The sequence below is a fragment of the Motacilla alba genome, chromosome 13, assembly GCF_015832195.1.
Source record: "Motacilla alba alba isolate MOTALB_02 chromosome 13, Motacilla_alba_V1.0_pri, whole genome shotgun sequence".
In the NCBI taxonomy this organism is placed as follows: Eukaryota; Metazoa; Chordata; class Aves; order Passeriformes; family Motacillidae; genus Motacilla; species Motacilla alba.
In genome coordinates this window covers 112,416-129,894 of record NC_052028.1, presented here as the reverse complement: position 1 = coordinate 129,894, position 17,479 = coordinate 112,416, and the positions used below count along the sequence as shown (strand labels likewise).

The 17,479-nt window shown below is 41.7% G+C and overlaps 1 protein-coding gene across 2 annotated transcripts in view; it reads right to left on the bottom strand.

The window, feature by feature from the left end:
* KCNIP1 (potassium voltage-gated channel interacting protein 1) overlaps nt 1-17,479 on the bottom strand; it is a 285,944-nt gene that overhangs the window by 234,190 nt on the left and 34,275 nt on the right. The window lies entirely within an intron of this gene.

Genomic DNA, 17,479 nt, shown 5'->3' with positions numbered 1-17,479 from the left:
TCTGTAAAAGGTGTGACACTTGAGAAAAATTAAATTCTACCCCAAAATAAAGCAGTAAGACAAAATGCTACCAGAGGAAGCTACTATACAGGAATGCTCTCAGAAAACAGCAGCCTGAGAAACTTTACAAGCTAAATATTGTCACTGTGGTACAGAGTTAAAGAACTAATGGGTTGTGTATCTTCTTCACAGAAAAAAAATCTTGAATAAAGCAGTAAAGATGCATATATACATCTGCCATAAATATTTAACAACTCTATATCAGCTTGAAGTAAGCAGGATGAATACAGCCATCATTTTAAAGCAGTCTCAATTTCCATTCCCTCTGCTGTAGGAAACCACAAAGTGCCAGGCCAGCTAGCACTGCAGCCAGCACAGCCACCAGCCCCAGGGAAGTCTCTGGACACCACGTCCTTCTCACCCCAGTGGCAAATCACTGCTTTCCCTGGTGAGCCACACTTGGCCCATCCCAGTTGCTGCCCTGAAGGTGCTGTGCAGAGTGTGAGGGCAACAGGGATTTCTAGGGTTCCCATGGTTTTGGCACCTCAATGCAAAGTGCATTGATTTGCATCGCTTGAAGTGTGTCTGTACTGCATTACATTCAGGCCTTTGCTCTTGTTTCTAGTAACTTGTGCTACATACGAATTATTTAAAAGTGAGGTTCAGTCTTCTATTACCATTTCATCATGCCTTATTCTCTTCCCTGTTCAAATTGCAAATATTTACTCTCTAGAAGGCTGAATAAGAAATACAGTTGCTCTGTTGCAATCAACACCCTAAAATCCAAGTCTGTGCCCTATAGAGCATAGGCCAGGACTGCTGAAGCATAGCCTCTTCCAGGGTACCTCAGGTTGTGCTGAAAGGTCTGTCCTAACCCCTCAGGCAGCCTTTTCTTTCCACCAGGATGGCTTACAGCATGCAGACAGCAGAGAGCACTGCCTTCTGCCTTCCAAACATCTAGGAATTCCCAACTCCCAGGCTGAGGACATGCAAGAGTGGAGATGTAGCAGTGTATGTATGTGCTCATGGGGTAAGCAAGGAGAAATTAAAATAAAAAGGTCAGTCATACTCCTAGTACCTAGAGCTTCTCTGCTAGGAAATGTCACGTTATCTAACAGTCTGTTTCTCTGGCAGCTGTAGCACTTGAAGGCATGTGAAACCACACACTTTTACATGGGTCAGGGCAAAAGGAGATGGCACCAAGTCTTTCTGAGTGTGAATGAGATGGAGAAAACACATTCAGCCTAGCAATCCTTTCACAAAAATCACATTTGCTCATCTATCAATCTTCCAAAACCCTCTCCATACATAAGTATCCATCACTGCTCTGCTTTCAAACTGCTACAAAAGCCTGCAATGATTGTTTTACATACAGAGCAGTCCATCTGCCACCCAAGAGTGGCTTGTCCTTTTCTGTATGTCCCTTTTTATCACAACCCCTGGCCACAGTGTTGAGTGTCTTATGTTCAGTGCAGACAAGAAAGCCTTAGACTACAGAAGTTACCCAAATATTTAAAGCTGGAATAAGCCATCAAAGAAACCTATTGAGACAGGAGATTGAGCACAGGGAAGGTATTTCACTGGGTAATACGTACTTAAGCTGGGAAAATCCTTCCCACAGCAGTTGCAGGTAATAAATACACACTGGGTCAAAAAGTGAACAAAAAATTCTCTTAGAAAAAAAAGCCATGCATTAAATTCTTACTTCTAGAATTCAATAAATTTCTAGATTACTGACCTCTAGAGATTAGGAGTTTATTGAAAGAAGTACCTGGATATGATTGCCATGCTCTAACAGCCTTTCTATGGCATCTGATATCTACATCACCTAAAACAGGCTACTGAGTCTAAAGGGCATCTGAGCTAACCTAGTAGAGCAGCACTTATGGCCAAGAAACAACATTTTAGGGACTGCACAGTTAGAAGGGATTGAAAAAAATTACACAGCTGCAAAGCTTCTGCAAAAACAGGCAAGGGTTTCTGTAAGTCCCAGCCTCAAGTTTATCTATGTTTTATGTAGCAGTTAGTAAATGACATTTGAATTGCTATACTTATTATGCATCACACCCACTTGTTCCTAATTCTGGTGGTCTTCAGCCAAAACTGAAGCACCCTTTGTTGAATTCAGTTTATTTTATTCAAAAATGGAAGTAAAAGGAGAATGATGGGTATTTGAATCCTGAGAAAGAGTATCAGCAGCTCTAGGATTTAATGCCCTGTAAAAAATACAGCTGACTTCATACAGTAGGTCAGTGTGCCATAGAGTTAACCTAAGATAGAAAACAGCTGCTTCAGGGCCTGGACAGCAGAATTATGGTCAAAGGAGCAGAGAATCTTGCAGGGGACAGAACAAAGGCCCCACAACTTGGGAGGACCAAAGCTGCCCTCCTCAAGAACACAAACCCTGTGTGATGATTTTTATTTTTCACCCGTAATGCAGAAATAGCAGCATTTCTTTTTGTCAAAACACCCACACACAGATGAGCTTGCTAAAGAATGAGATGCCCAAAAACTATGGCTACAAATATCAAAAACAGCTGGGAGAGATCTACTGAATTTCAGCAGGGGATTTCTGCAATTTTTTTAGCGACCAGATGAATAACAGCCTATCTGAAAGACTCTGAAGGATATAATTTAAACTTAAGCAAGAGCTCTTCAGACAGACAGTTCTAGCACCAGGAAGGAATGAGCAATTCTGTTCATAATAACCAATACTGGAGCATGCCTCTTACAGCAGCTCCCACTTCCTAGGCTCCTCTAGACTTTTAGCAAGAAACTAAACTCCCAAAACTCCCAAGCCAGACTGTACATGGCTCAGTTGTTTCTAAAGACCCTTAAGACAACACCACTGAGTAAATTATAATCTTACATATATCCAGCATTTCATTTGCTCCAAGAGGGCAAATCTGAGCTCCCTGTTGCCAAGCCTGAAAATGCATTCAAAGACATGGCACGCCACAGGCATTGATACAGCTCTTTTGCTTATGTGTGAGGCATAAAACATCTTCAAATGATTGCTGTATCTGACTGTGGGAGTGCTTTTAAATTCTATTATTTTTCATTCTAATTTCATTATTGAAGAGAGAAGGGAAAGAAAAGCTATTAATGGAAAAAGATAATAAACAAAACCTGTGTAGATAAAGAATCACCCATGCTCACTTGATCTATTGCTTCAGGTAAATTAGATAAGAGTAAAAGCAGGCAGTTTTCTGAGTGCTGTGTTCTAGTGAAAGCTCAGTCCTTGAATGTAATGAAACAATTACTATAATACATAATATTCATTATAACAAATACACCAAAGTGCAGCATGCTGTTCTCTTGTCCACCCAAACCCAGCAAAAGCCAAACAAAGGGTAACAAATACCCTGGCTGCAAGATTTGGGACTTTTCATTAGAGGTTTACACCCAGCTTTGCTGAAGGTATACTTTCTGGCCAAAGGTTCATTGTCTTTGCTTTGTACCTTAGCTTCTATATCTATGAAATAAGAGTAAAAGCCAAAGCCCCCTTCAGAAATAAACCTACTGCATCAATGGTACAAACCTGAGGATGGGCTTTTCTGAATAGCACCTCAGGCATCACAGAGCTGAGATGAGAGACCATTAACTATTTCAGCTGTGCCATGGCCACAGTTCGGTCATGCTCTCACCCTACCAAGTCTGAACACAAACAGAATTAAAACCCAAAAGATGACCCTGTCTTCAAGACAATACTCCTCTCCAAAACTCTACCGGGCTTGCTCTTGCAGAGCACTTTTTGGATAAGAAAGCCTGGTATACCCCTGTTATTTACTGAGCAGGAAATTCTGCAAATGCTGCTGTAACAAAAACAAAACAAACCAACCAACCAACCAAACAAACAAACCTAAAAAAAAAAAAAAAAAGGTAGTCAACATATATTTGTAGGGCAGGGTAGAGTGAGGGTTGAAATATTGCTTGCTGACTGGAAAATATATTCCTGCAGAATCACAAGCAGTTATTTCCACCATCACCCCCTCTCCCCTGTTAACTTGTACCAGCAGCTTTCTGTAAATACAAAAATTTACAGAAGCTGCTGATTGTTAAACTGGTGGGTGAAAGCACAGCACTGTTAGGACAGCCTGGTAAGGGTTAGGGCTCTGCCAGACTATGTATCAAAGGGTTTTCACAGCAATTGTCACAACCTCCACTACTTCCTTTCACTACATTGCAACGAGAGAGAAGGGTTCCTGTGATAGATAGACCCTGCTAGCTTGCACATCTGTAAACCTTCTTTCTGACTTCAATCCCCAACATTTGTTTCTCTCAGGTGATACCAGCACTGTGCATACTTGAAAGTACAACGTCCAAAGGGTTGGGGAATATGAGGTGAGGATTGACACACCTGCCGTTTTAGGATGAGTGGAGCAATATGAAATACCCTTGATAACTGCTGAAGCTGAATTTCCCACAGCAGTGGGAGATGTGCACAAATGGGAGTTTTGGAAATGCCTCTTGTTGGCTGAGCTCTCTCTGTCCCTCAACAGGACATGGAAAAACAGTTACTGCGGAATTAGAGTTCCAAAAGTATTAGATAAACATGTTTCCTCCCAAAGCTGTCAGCAGCTTTGTAGTTCATATCTAATTGAGCTAAAGCTGTAACTTTCTGCTGTTTCATTACAGAAAGAGGCTGTGTGTGACACCTCTCCCTAGCATGTAGCTCAGGGCTCGTGGAATGAGGGCAATGAAAAGAGAGAAGCTATTTCTCCTGTAACACACCAGGCGCTGTTCTCTACAAAAGGTTTGCCTGTTACCCCGCACAGCCTCTTTTGCATTACTTCCTTGGTAGTCTCTCATTTTAAGGCACAGAATTGCTTACTTACTAGAGACAAGCTGGAACCTAAATGCTAAGCTATCCCTCTTTTTGTGCTGCACAGGAACAGTGAACTTGGTACTGAGTTTCCTGAGAATAACAATGTCAAAAGTCAAAATGCAAGAAATCCTTTTGGATTTTGTCATGAAGGCATAGATACGGCTTCACAGTCCTCTGCAGTCCATTGATCAGCAAACATACATGGTTAAGGACTGCAAGCTTTTGATTGAGGCTCTTCAAACAAACAAAAAAAAGTTATGCAAACTTCAACTTTGGATTTCTCTTCAGATGAAGAAGGAATTATTTTGATGGCTTTATCAATAATCAAAAAAGCATTCTCTTTATGTCTTTTTAGAGGAAATTAGAGCAAGAACACTGGCACATCAGATAATCTGCTAATTCTGCACACCACTTTGTGTTCATAAATTTTGAACCACTACAGTCCATTGACAGTCTGAGAGCCAAAATACATAAGTAACCAAAAGGATCCTGGATTCAGCAGCATGCCTCTGGCAACAAGAAGACATGTATCAAGTCTGACCCCACCCAGCTGTGCCACTGTTGTGTGGCCCAAGTGTTACGGCATCAGTAGCTACTGATGGTACAACAGACAGCCTGGTACAGTTGTTACGCTGTTTCCTTATCAAATTAAATTTTGATCACCTATGCAGCATCCAAACCCGTATCATCAGTTATGGTGAAATGTATTTCTGTTCATGTCTAATCATTCCTTTCCTATTAGGGCAGTTTGCTAGTTCACTAAGATAACACTAATGCAGGTCCTGCAACATGGCCAAATGGTCTGAACATAAAAACGTTTTTTAAATCCTTGACTAGTATTAGTAAATTTGCTTCATTAAGGTATGCTACAACCAAACAACAAATACAGAACAGAAGTGAAGAGTGCCTGGGCAAATAAACACTCAACTACCATATATAGCCTCCACAATCATTCACAATGATTCATTGAGTATTTACAAGCATCCATTTCTGGGAATGAAGTTCACACAAACAAATTCTTAACAGTAGAGTTTTTCACTCCACTGGGCTACAGAGATCTTTTCTATGGACAAATATAGGAAATAAATTATTTGTATTAAATGTTCTATCATGAAAATGCAATTATAAATTACATTTGATTGCCATAAATGTCATCAAATATTTATTTTCTGTGCAGTGGTTACAAAGTCATCTGCTATACTTTAAAAGCATCCCACAGACAACATGAGACATTTATTTAAGTGGCTGTATACTGCAGAAAGCTTGATTTAAACAGTCTTTATTTGGCTTCTCAGAGAAGCAAAAACTGGCAGTTTGACAGTCAGCACCTTTCATGGAAGCTTAGCCTCATTCAGAGCCACTGAACACAACATTTCTAGTCCAGCAATATAACAAGTATGTATCTTAGCACAGGCAACTGTATTCACATTGGAGAAAAAGATCATGTATGAATAAGAATGTGACTTTGCCCAGAGGTAACAGATAACTTCCAAAAGCCAGACTACATATTCAGAGACAAGACAGGGTAAAAAAATTCCTATCTCACAGACAAGTTCTTAGCACATCCAGATTTCACCTAAATTTCACCTAAACCAGAAGAATATTGTTTTTTACTCTTTTCTACTTGCATTTTGTTATTCTGTGTGTTCCACTTACAACTCTTGCCATAATTTTGCATATTACTAAGGACTAAACTAACTGGACTAAACAAATGCATATTTCCTGCTGATTTTCCTGCATCATGATGCATCTTTTTTTTTCCTTTTTTTTTTTTTTTTTATTTTTTCCTTTGGGAGGTTACAGAGTTTATTTAACCCTTTGGATTAGGAGATCTCAAGACCAGACTTCATTAGTTTAAGACACTTATCCAAATAGCAGTATCACACAGGAGACCTCATGTTTATACAAAGGCCTGTAACCCTTTTCTAGTACTTCTGCTCTGGAACAGATTAAGAGGCCCAAAATCATCCATTAGGTTGAGGATGGGTGTAGCATAGCACTCTCATGCCTATTATTTTATCAACATACAAAAATAAAACATAAAAAGCTACGTGTGCAAGACCAAATGAAAATACAGAAACTATGTATTTCACTGTGCTCAACAGTGAAAAAAAAAAAGAGTAATGGCCTTAATTTGGAGGAAATATCCTCTCTCATGCCTGTCTCTTATTTTCTATTTACAGAGTAAACAACAACACAAACAAGAATATGTGCAACTCTGCCAATCTAGACCAAAAAGAGGGGGAATGAACAGAAGGAACTTGTTTTGTTTTTTTTTTTTAGTCATGTGCTGGTTGAGAGAAATCGTGAAAAACACCCAAAAAGGCACCAAAAAAACTAACCTGGCCGGTGCCAGTGCCCCAGGGCAGCCACAGCCTGGACACTATAGCCCAGGTCCACTGGAGGGTGCTCTGGGTTTGCAGTAGGAACATCAGCGCTCAGGTGCAGGAGTGTGGAGCCACGGCAGCCCCTGCCCTAATAGCATTCCGCGTGACACAGACTGTAAGGATTCAGTCAGCTACTGGCAGGGCCTGCTAGCGGCAACAAAAAGGCAGCTGTGCTGATGCTGACATTTCAAGAGTCAGAAATAGTTAACAATTCACACAGAGAGTTATGGAGAATGAGAATGGGGTTGTGAAATAGGGTCTTGCCTTATCAGTGAAACAGACCTCATACCTTGACCCTGAACAAAAGACCACCTGAACTTTTATTGCATAGTCTGGGGTCTTCCTGTTGTGACATCATCTTCTGCTGTGTCTCTTGTTACCTGGCTGTCTCTTGCTACAGGTGCCCCTGGGCCCTTTGTAATGCAAGGGATTGGTACCAGTTCACAGCCTCTTGAGTCCAGCAGTTGAAGACTGAGACCACTGTCTGAAGAAACCCACGGACTCAAAAAAAGAGAAAGATTGAACATGTGGAGTAATTAGATAAGAAGCAAGAAAATCATTAACCAAAAGAAGTAGAGAACTAATTAATAAGACAATGAGGTAATTTGTGGCCAATGAACTGTGATTTGTTTGCTAAAATCTATATGTTAAAGTTTTCAGACTTGGTGTGCTTGATTTGTGAAAAGCTTTTACCTTGCACCCTCTTCACAGAATAAACATCTCCTTTCTGAACTAGGCCCTGTGTTTAGAGTGCCCCTAAATCAGCAACAATGCCACCTGTGCTTCTCACCTCAATACAATCTTCCCTATGGCCTTATCATGAGCAGATGCCCTTTCTCTGGACACCACAGCCTTGAGGCTAACAGAGCTGGTGAATGCTGGGACACTGCCGCCAGTGCAGACCTTGCCTTTTGCTTGCATACTCAATAGTTCCATGCACAGAATATGCTGAGTTGGAAGACAGCCACAAAGATCATTGAGTTCAACTCCTGGCCATGCACAGAACCATCCCCAAGAGTCACCATCCTATGCTTGAGAGTATTGTCAAAACTCTTCTTAAATTCTATCAGGTTTTGTGCTGTGGCCACTGCCCTGGAGAGCCTGTTCCATTGCCCAACCATCTAATGGGTGAAAAGCCCTTTCCTTTATCCAGCCTAAACCTCCACTGACACAACTTCAGGCTGTTCGTTGAGGTCCTGTCACTGGTCACCACAGAGGATCAGTGCCTGCCCCTCCACTTCCCCTCACAAGGAAGTTGTAAACTGTAGTGAGTCTCCCGTCAGTCTCCTCCAGATGAACAGACCAAGTGCCCTCAGCTGCTTCTCATAGGGCTTCCCCTCAATGCCCTTCCCCATCCTTGTTGTCCTCCTTTGGACACTCTCTAATAGCTTAATATCTTTTTTATATTGTGGTTACCAAACCTGCACGCAATACTTGAGGTGAGGCTGACCCAGTACAGAGCAGTGTGGGACAATCCCCTCCCTAGCCTGACCGGTGATGCTGTGCCTGATGCCCCTCCAGACATGGATGTCCCTCCTGGCTCCCAGGGCACTGCTGACTCATGTTCAACTTCCCATTGACCAGGGCCCCCAGGACCTTTTCCACAGCACTGCTTTCCTAGCATCTCATTCGCCAGTCAGTTTGTAGGTCCAGGGTTGCCCCATCCCAGGTACAGAATCTGGCACTTGCCCTTACGGAACTTTATACAGCTGGTGATGGCTCAGCCCACTGATTTGTTGAGGTCTCTCTGAAGGGCCTCCCTGGCTTTGAGAGAGTCAATAGCTGCTCCCAGTTTTGTATCACCTGTGAACTTGACCAGTATCCCTTCCAGTCCTGCATCCAAGCCATTTATGAAGATGCTGAAGAGCACAGGGCTGAAGATGGAGGCCTGCAGAACCCCATTAGTGACAGGTCTGATGTCACCCCAGTCACTGTCACCCTTTGCACCCAAACTGTGATCCAACTGTTCACACATCCCATGACATGTTTATCCAGTTAAGCGCTAGACATTTTGTCCAGAAAGAAACTGTGAGAGACAGTATCGAAAGCTTTCCTGAAATCTAAAAAAATTACATCAACTGGCTTCCCTTGATCAAGCAGGTGAGCTACCAAATCATAAAAGGAAATTAGGTTTGACAAGCAGGACTTTTCTTTCAAGAAGCTGTGCTGGCCATGTCCAATGACCACATAGTCTTTCAGGTGTTTTTCAACATCTCCCAGAATAATCTTCTCTGTAACTTTACTGAGCACTGAAGTGAGACTGAGAGGCCTGTCATTTCCAGGGTCCTCCTTCTTGCCCTTCTTGAAAACTGACACAATATTCACCAGCTTCCAATCAGCTGGGATCTCTCCAGGTTCCAAGACTGATGAAAAATCACTGAGAGGCATTTTGGAATGACATCTCTCAGCTCTTGAGCAGAGCAGGTTAATTAAAGCAAAACCAGCAATAGAAGTCTATAATTTGATTGAGGACTGCAAAAAGTCTTCAGTTTGCATCCTTCCAGAGTGGAAAAAAAAGAAAACCAAAAATCCACGTTGTTGCAAACATTCAGTGTTTTAATAATTCTGCCTTCCAAGCCTACAATAGGATCAGTGGTCTTGATTCAATGAAGTCAACCCTGGTTTATACCACTACAGCCTTTGTGTTTAACAGAGCCTGCATCTGCACCTGTGTGCCTCTGCCCGGGAGTTGCTTTGGGGATACCCCGGTTAGGATACCCCAAGGTAATGAAAATAAATTTACTCTTTGCTTTCTAGCTCCAAGTTTGTGGTTTTCCTGAGTGCCTGCCTGTGTTAACTCATGCAGCCCTGCACTGCATGAGCAGCAGGGAACTTAAGGAAGCAGCTTTTAGCTAGGAAGAAATCCTGTCACCAACACTCCTTGTTCTTTCATCTATTCATGGTATGAACTCATCAGGAATGAAAAGAGACCATGGTGATTAACTGGCAAACTATCTGTGATTGAAAGCATCTTCTTAATAGATTTTCAAATAAAAAGACATTTGAGTTTGAACTTCAACAGATGCTGCCCCCATAAGGACACTAAAGTAAAGCAAGGACAGAGATAGTGAAGTCTCAGATTTCCACCAGCAAATTACTACATAAAAAGAGAGATTCAAAAAGACCTCTCACAGTAGGGTAGAAAGATTTACTAGTTTTTTAAATTAAATTTCCTCTTCATTTATTTTCAGTTGTTTAGGACAATCCCTGGAATCAATCCAGACTGGGGCATGAATAGACAGACAGCAGCCCTGCTGAGGAGGACTTGAGGGGGCCGGTGAATGACAAGCTGGACATGAGCTGGCAATGTGTGCTGGCACTCAGAAACCAACAGCATCCTGCCACCACCACCATCAGGCAAGAAGGGAGCTTCTTTGCTGACATTGGCAAGTCTAAGGCATTTCTGCTTCACAGGAGGATAGGACAAAAAGGGATCCCCAGTCCTTCCAGGAGAGGACAAACACATACCCTCTCCTCTGTAAGCAGTGATAAAGATCACAGCCTATGTGAAAGGGAAGACACATTCAGTCTTAATTGAACAAGCTCAAATAAAGCTGACAAGACTTTAACTTCTTCCTTAAAAATATGCAGTCATATGACATGTGGCCAAAAAACAAATAGTCTACCATCAGATTTTACTAAATTGTATATAGGGCATACATTATGAAAACACAGCCTACTGCCCTAGCCCAGAGTAGGGGACAATTTGTTTCCAAGATTAAGTTTGCTAGCTAATAATGGCTGGCAACAACTACTGCTGCTACTGTCATAAAGATAGCACTTTCTTATTTTTATGACTCTATTCCCTGCAACAATCTAGATGCCTTACTGTGCACTAATGCTGCCTTCTAATAAAACACTAAAAAAGGCGTTAAATACAGCACCAGCCCAAAAGCTATTGCAACTACAAGCAGAAGTGTCTAAATGACCTGTTTAAGAGCCTGGAGCATTGTAAGGAAAATGTGTTTCTTGCTTACATCACCATATATTCCTCACTGAACACTTGGATTGATGAGGTCAGGAGGAGGTCCTCAATATGTCGGGACACACACAAAATTTGAATTTCCATGCCAGGACAAATGGCATGGGTCTGCTCTAGGCGCACATACCTCCCATGATCCCTACATGCAGCAGAAAGATACAAACCTTTTTACTGCTGTGCTACTCCCAGAGCAGATGAAGAAGCAGCTCTTCCATTCTGCTGCAGCCAACTATCATTTGGGTCTGTGAACTCTGATCTACATGCAACTGAAAGAGCAGAGATATGCTGAGATATGAGGGTAACTGTAACCCTCCAGGACAGATCAGTTTCTATGCCTTGAACATTGACAAATGAGGTGTTGCTTTAGAAAAGCGCAAATGTATCAATTAAGCCACACGCAGAGCTCACTTTGCATTGCCCATCCTCTGAGCAAGGGCAGTCCAGGTTGGTCACTGCGTAGCCAAACCAGAGCAATTAGTTGCTGCTGTATTAGGCCACAGCAGATGAACATTTCTACTGATATGCATCCTTTCCACACTCCCATGTCTATGTAACAGTCACTGAATGCCGGGGTCTCGTGCCCACCCAGCGGACGCCAAATGTCAGGTTGCACCCCCGGATTGGGGTGATCCCGAAAGATGGAAAAGTCTCTCCTCCAACCCGTGCCTTCAAAGAAAGACTCAGTAGTCCTCTGTTGTCTGATCTCAAGGTAGTTTATTGTTGGTTATCTACAAGATTTTCTTCCTGAACTGCTGTGGCCCGTTCAGCAGGTCAGACAAAGGCACACTGCCCTCCCAGGGGGCTGGTGCCATCTTTTATATCATACATTACATGTTACATGTTTATACTTTTCCCCCAATGCCTACTATCTATATTGAATGGTGACTTTCTACTCTAAACCAATCTGTGAGTGCCAACATCACCAAAGACATGGAGGTTAGGAAGGAGAAAGAAGGAGGACAGGGCACACCCAAATCCCTCCATCTTAGAACCCCTGACCCCATGTACAAAACTTGGACCCCTGCGTACAAGGCTTAAAAACCCCCTTGTACAGCACTCAAAAATCCTTCCCTTCACTTTGTGATTATCTCTACTATGCTACCTAAACTTGTGTGTGGCTTGTAATTCTTCATACAGAGTTGGTAATTTGCTCCACGGGCTAAGATAGAAACCCTACGTGTCTTTTGCTGCATGCCAGGGTCTCAGAGCCCCCTGCCAGTGGCTCGGGCCATCCAGGGCACCCAGAGGGATGTCCTGGGTTCCCACAACTGAAGAATGAGTTTTTGCATTCCTCAGGATGTTAAAGCTTTTGAAAACAACCCACATACCCCAAGAGACTACTGATACTAAAATACTGTTTAACACTGATGAATGTTAAAAAAACTACAGCATTACTCAACCTGTGACAGCCCCCAGTGAGGAGTCAGGCTCACCCACACAGGAGATTACCCAGCATTCAGTGATTTATTCATCCTCAGGGTGAACTCAGCCAGACCAGCCTAAGAATTGGGAATGGCTCACCTACAATTCTCAAGTCACACACTGCTCTGAAACATGAAAGGCAAGGCCTGTGCCATCACTGTTTCACACAGCTAATTGCATGACCGTGCTGGATAATTCCTGCTGCCATCTGTCCAATGGCCAAGGCCAGCAAAACCTTCCTGGTTCTTAGACTGACAGTCCAGCATCGTCCTAAAAGAGCATAGTGTCACACTCAGCTGCCAAGGCCTTCCTGACATATGTGAAAAGGGAACTATATTGTTTAGCACAAAAAGAGGTCACAGTGTGCTGACAATAACCCATGGGTTACTGACCAGGAGCTTCACTGACTCTCTAAGCATTTAGCATAAACTCTTTCATCCTCTGAAATTATAATTTTTTCCTATCCAGTCTTAGTCCAAGGAGAAAGTACAGCTTCTTGTAAAGTTAGCTGTTGATAAAACAACCTTTTGAAAAGTTGTTTTAGCTTTGTGCAGATCAAGCAGTGGGAAGCTGGGATATGGGAAGTGCCTTCTTAACTATAATCTTGACTCACTGCAGTTGTGATTTTCTCCAAGCCCAGAGTAGATATATGGACATCAAATGCATGTAACAGCAGAGTTAAGCCAAACAGAATGTAGTAAGAGTGATTTTTTTTTGTTTTGTTTATTTTATTTACTAGTTCTAGTCCTCTCCATAGATTAATCTCCCTGCAGGTCAGTTAAAATAGGTAAATAAAAATAATGGTAGCTGACAAAATAAAGCCATTCTTACTTCCAAAAGCACAGCCAGAGTCTCATCTTTATTGGAGTGTGTTCCCCACTGCTGGTGACTGCAAGTACTCAGGAAGGATTCACACTGACATTTTACAGAATAACACTCATTAATAATATAAAATTGTGACAGGTTAAGGTTTGAAGATTGTCAGTGATAGTGTCTGACTGCAAAAATATGCTTGAAGGAATATAGAGACAAGCTCTAATACCAAGTAAAATGTTCAGCAAGCATAAAGTATGATTCTTACCCAACAAGTATCTCCATGGGGGTGAAGACACCTTCAGCCCCTTGACTGATCCAAACAGTTATGACAGAGTACGCCTTAATTTTTCCCCTATTCTTGTAGGATTTTTATATTATTTCTTTGTGTTTAGGTGGAGCTTCAATTGACTCGAGTCAGACAGACACACCTTTTTTACTGATGGGTATAAAATTCTCTTGCTTTTACAGATACCTTCAAAAAGAACACAGAGCACATGTCCAGCATGGTTGTACCTTGGGGGCAGGGAACTTTTGGATGGAGGGGTGCATTAATGTTATTATTAGGCTTTAATGAAGCAAATTCATCTAAGGAGAGGGATTTCACCGCAGTTGTTGGCTCAGTGGTAGGATATGTTCCGTTATCTTCCCTGGTATTAGGTTTATCAGCGGCAAAGTACCATCAAGTTGCCTTCCCTGCAAGGATTCCCACAGAGCCTGGCCGGGGTGTCTCTGCTCTGCCCTACCCTACATTCCATCCCCCTCAGGAGGTGTGTGTGGATGAGGAATCATCCTGGAATAGGTTTCAAGCCATGCCAACTGCATTCCATCAAGGAAGCAGCAAATGTGATTTACCCTGAAATTTCTGTACTGCTATAACTCGTGTTAAGATGCTAATATAACTCTTCAATTTTCTCTAACTGTATTCCATTACATGTCCACAGGGTCCCCAGTTGTTTTCCCACATTTGGCCATGTCACACTACAGAAATTTTTTTTTCCTGGAACTACTAGCTTTTCCAAAGAATATAACTTAGGTTTTCTAAAGTCACATTTAAGTCAAATTCAGTACAAAATTCTATCTGGAACACCCCATTGAGCATTAAGAGCAACCTGAAGAGACATGCCAAGAAATTGGAGGTACCTCACCCTGACCTGACTCAGTTCTATTTTGCACTAATACCTCCATTCACAGCACCAGCCTGGGAAAAGAAATTCTTGAATCCCAGTCCCTGTTCTGACAAAGACTGACTTCTTCAGAAAAAAGCACATTCAGTAACTAAGGACATACAGAGAACACAGCTTCCCATTGGCCTGTTTAACAAACTTTGCCTCTTAGCTTTTCTAAAAGGTATGAGAGGAGGGTTCAGACACTCAGGAAGCTCATGGCACTTGGATCTTTCCAGCTGATAAAATGTAGGCTGTCAAATCCCTGAAATATTTGGTAATCTCCCTTTCTAAATGGTTCACTTTATTGCTATCATTTATTCTATACTAGTCCACAGTAAAAACCTCTATGCTAAAACAAAAGGAGATCTCATTTTAAAAGAAGAAATTTCTTTCCAGCATTATATTTGGCAGATAAAATACAAAAATTACATGTTTACTCCAGTCAAAAAATTATTCCCCATTTGACAACCCTAAGTACAGCTGTGAAACTGAAAAAGCCTTTTCATAGCCCTAATCATGGCATCTCCAAAATCACTGTGGAGTTGGGACCAAAGCCAGAAGCATGTCTGGGAATTAGCATAGTGGGGAACAATCACAGAAATAATTTTGTTTGCCTAAATCCTGTTTCTCCACATGAGCTCAGTAATTTTGGTAACCCACAAGCTTGATGCAATATGTTTTTCTCTCATTCAGGGTGATTCATGTGTTTCTGAGAGACAGTAAAATAAGATATAGGGAAGTCGGAAATTTGGCTTAAGCACCCTTCAGCAATGTTTGGAGCAGACATTTCAGTTAGAAAAGATACCAGAATAAGAAGGAAAAGCTCGATTTTACCTTTTTAATTCATTCCACCCACTCCTTAAACTGAAATTTCCCTTGTACTATTTCCTTGAGTCATTAGTTTTACAAACCAGGCTTTCTCTTAAGCTGCAAACTATCAACTTCAAAATTGAGTACCCACGTGCTTCAGGAGGTAAAAGAAGAAGAAGCCACAAGTCCAAAATCTGTTCTTGTTTTGCTCTCTGTAAAGGTGCAGATTCTAAGTGATAACTGCATGACTGCCCACATGGACAAAGCCACAGGGCACGTCTGTGGCAGGGATTCCATACAGAAGAGTCTACAAGATTTCTCCCTCTTTCCAAGGGCACACAAAATTTTGCATGCATTTTTAAGACATTAATGATAACCTTGACTGATCTATGTATATTAGCACTGCAGGTAAACCATGCCTGACTTGCCTAACTTTTCCTTAGCAGGCAGTCCTTGCTAGATGCAGATGAAACATGGATGCCCCATGCCAAGACAGTACTCTGAAATCCCCACTTAATCCCAAATCCCTTAGTCCCTGGGAACCACAAAGATAAAACTAAACACAGCTACTTTCTAGTTTTCAAAGTGCAGGACTGCTCATCTGGGCATTTCTTCTGCCCCCATTGCCAAGCTGTCTTCATGCTCGAAAAGAGTCCTTTTTCATCAGGCACTGCAAGAAACATCAGGAAGAACAAAGCAGCTGGCAGTGTCTTACTCCTGCACTTTTAAGGCAGTGTCTTACTCCTGCACTTTTAAGGCTTTCCAAGGACGTGTATGCAGATGAATGTGTTTCTTGGTGCCAGGAAAAAGGATACAGCAAACAAAATTTCTCATTGCTGTTATTTCTGTTTTATTCAGATATATGAACCAGTTGTGAAGATCAGATCACAAACAACCACCAGGACAAGTTCAAATTCCCCTAGAAGTTCTATATCCTGCCCTGTGATTTTGAGTGCTGGGTCCACAGCTGATACATAAGAGGAATGAATAAACAACCATATTTGTCTAGATACAAAACAAAACAAAAACTCCCACACAAACAAACAAACAAACAAAGCTCTCTTATCATACAGGGGATGAGGAAGGTCTGTTATGGACAGTTCCTGATAATAGCAAGGACTGCTGCCTGGCGCATCTTAAACCAGACAAAACTGGCTTTGTGGTCTGAAGAAATGCCAAGGGTCCAAGGAGCACACATGAGAACAGAGGTGAAAAGTTCAGCACAAAGAAGAGGAGCTTACTTCATCTTAAGCCCCCGGCCCACGACCACCAGAAGGAACTACACAGCGCAATCAGGAGAAGCCAAAGGTGGGGACTATGGAAATTATGTCCCAGAACTCATTATAATAAAACCTGCCTTTTCTCAGCAAACAAGTTGTAAGAATCACTATTAAGACATAATTGTTTTCAGCTCCTACTTCCCCTGATTTCCAGGGCAGCAGGATGCAATCTACCAGACTTCACAAGTTTTGCTAGTCTGAATAAAGAACAAATGTAACATTTGGAAAAGCATAAAACACAAAGAAACTGCTAGCGTTTGCAGAACTATTTCTGTATGGCATCCGGCTCTCTTTGCAAAATGTTTGACATGAAGTCTGCAGCTGAATAAAATTTCAGTTTATTGTTCTATGCAAAGCTTCACATGAAGTTATTTGAAAAGAAGGCAATTATTAATTAGTCCTAATGAGGATACAATTTGCTTTCAGCAGATTTGTTTTATTGAAAACAGCAGAAACAATTGAGCTGAACAACAAAACAAGCTGCAATTAGAAGCTGAATGTCCACTGGCCCTCGAGCAACATACGTAGATGATAGCTAATGACAAATTAATCTACATTTCTACATTAATCTACATATTAAATTTTGATCATAAAGTAGACCATGGAAGAGGAGTGGTATGTATTCTACCAGACTTGAACTTCTCAATCAAAAACTGATACGGAAAAAATGCTCAGAGCTAGTTTTATTCCTTGACAACTCTATTTAGAGCCAAAATACATCCAGGAACTGCAGCAGCAGCTGGGAGGGAATCACAAGACTTACCTCTCTGATGATCTGAGAAGTTAAA